Consider the following 2,660-nt stretch of genomic DNA (forward strand, 5'->3'; position numbering starts at 1 on the left):
TGAGAGCCCCAATGGTAAAATTTTTCTTATATAAAAAGTATATATATATTCTTTTATATATAAAAAGTAAAGGTCTCTTTGGATCATTTGCATACCGTATGGAATATTTTCTTCTGAAAGCTGAGTGCAGTAATAAAGAGTGAACCAGCGGACCTTTTCCAGTGTTTTTCTTTCTATACTTACTACTGCAAAGAGTGTGTTTTATAAAATATAGAAAATGTATATGTGTACATACATTAAGCTACAGGATTCTGATATTTTGAATGACAAAGGTCACACCAAAAGATGGCAGAAATGGTAGGATGAGCAGATGGGCATGGAGAAAGCAGTATCATCGGGAAATCTGAAAATCCAGGGTACCATTCTGAGTGTGACACTGGCAGGGATGTTCAAATCTAAGCCAGTGGAAAGAACCTCCTGGCTTCTTGCAGCTTGATGACAGTCAACCTTAGTCCTAAAATGTATTTGAAATCCTTTATACTAGTGTTGATAGCTCATACCTCTAGTGAAGCTCTGCTTTACAACATCTCAGGTTGGCTGTTGGCCCTTACTCAGCATCTGACATTTCTTCATGTGACTCTTAACTGCTCTACTCCCGATGAAAATCTTAGCCATATGGAGGACAGGACCTTCCAATGGGCTTTCAAGGGCTTGCTACATTTCTTTAAGCCCTTTTTGCTACCACCATGTTTTCCTCAGTTTGTGACTTAAGAGATTGCAGTGTAGATTTTTATAGTAAGAGGAGGCAGTGGGGCCATTGACAGCCTTATTCTGTTTCCTAAGCCTACAGAAAGCACTTTTTTGTGCTTTCACTTAGCACGGAGACTTACTCATAGTGCTTCTTGCATAAGGTCTCGTGAGTGTCACCATTTCTGTGAATGACTCCTCCTCGGAAGGAACTGAATGTGTCACATTCCAAAGTGGCCATCAGTGACAGACTTAATTATTAATGCACATGAAAAAGCAGCACCCAGTGCTGCCTGTCAACATAAACATTGGGAATTTGTCTCTGATTTAGGGTGACCCAGCAGCACTGCATGGTAGACAACTACACAGGCAAGATTATAGGTATGTTGCACTGCCATGTGGGCTAGTAGGTGAGAAAATACCCCCAAACAGAGTAATTGTGAACATGTCTGCACAAATCTAAAAGCAATTTTGCTGCAAATAACGGATAATCCAAAAAAGGGATTGCTTACTGTGATTGATTATATCAAACACTGCAGAGTAGCATCTGATATATGATTGCATGTTACCTTAGGCAAACCCACTTGTATTAATTACATGTAAGATCCTTGTACAGGTAGAACCTAGGAAAGGTATCACAAAAAGCACAGCTTCCAGTGGTGGTAGGTGCATGTCTTAGGCAGCACAGGAAAGAGTTGTCCATTATTATCTGCAATTGCAATGAATTGGGATAGTGTCTTCATTTTGCTGTTAATAGGTAACTCCATGCCAGAATTGGCATCCAGGAATCTACTCGTGGGAAATCTGTCTACTATGCTGGTAGAAAAACACTACTGTATAATTTATTTTGCTTTCCTTCATCATTCTTGACCAAAGATCAATGGAGGCTGTTAAAAATTTGACAGAGGTGTCCGAATCAGGAATGTCCTTCAGGACATCCTTCAGGACCAATTGGTCACTATACTGTCTTTTCTCCAGTGCTGTCAGCTATGATGTGAGAACCTTAGATTGGAGAGGATCCTGAGTCGCAGAATATATGATCTTACATATCTTAGGCAGTCATGTTCTATGTAAGATTTTATAAGTTTATAAGGAAATCTTAAGGTCCTTGAAGATCAGACTACCCCTCACAAGCACCTTAACGCTTTTGTTCTTTATATATTTCTTTTCACTATTGAACTACTGAGAGCTATGTGCAGAGCAAAATTATTTGGAGTTACACCTCAGAAACAGAGTTTGATATCTTTGCATTAGCAGCACCCTTGCAATTCTTATCTGTGAGGCCAGTGTGCAGTGTGAGAACACTGACTTTGTTAAATGAACTTTGTTAAAAGTGAATCAAGTAGTCCTGGTTCAGGTGCTAGGACAGGACAGTTACAGTGGTCAGGAATGCAAACTAAATGGATTAAAACAGTGGAAAGTGTATGTTCGTTTTCCATCAGCTCATCAGACAACTGCCTTTCAACATAATTATACATCATCAATGAGTTCTGTGTAGGCACTGCAACTATGGGTGTTGGTTTGGTTTGGCTGTTTTCTTTGTGGCCCAGCACAGATTAGTAGCTCTCTGGCAGCTACGCTCCAAGGCTTCTCAGTGGCAGTAGAGAGCAGCAGATCACCTGCTTTTATGTGCTATAGCAGACTTCTGTCTGTATCATCTGTTGGATACTTCAAGCATTCCTAGCAATATCTCCCTCCCAGTCAACATATAAATGTTGTATTACTTTTCTCTTGAGTGATTTCCTGTATGGAATCTCCTTCCATAGGAAGGGTTAAAAACATGGAACTATTGAGTCATTTTGATTTGATATTGGATAGCGAGTTGCAGAAAGTATACCTAATCCTGAGCGTGCTATTGAGTCAATGAAAGAAACGGAACAAGGAAGAAGCTGAAAAGTCTAATTCCAGTTCTGTGCTAACAGAAGAAGGAAAGGAAAACTAAATCATCGTTCTGGAGAGGAGGTTGGATTAAT

Source organism: Meleagris gallopavo, chromosome 1, assembly GCF_905368555.1.
Source record: "Meleagris gallopavo chromosome 1, MGAL_WU_HG_1.1, whole genome shotgun sequence".
Lineage (NCBI taxonomy): Eukaryota > Metazoa > Chordata > Aves > Galliformes > Phasianidae > Meleagris > Meleagris gallopavo.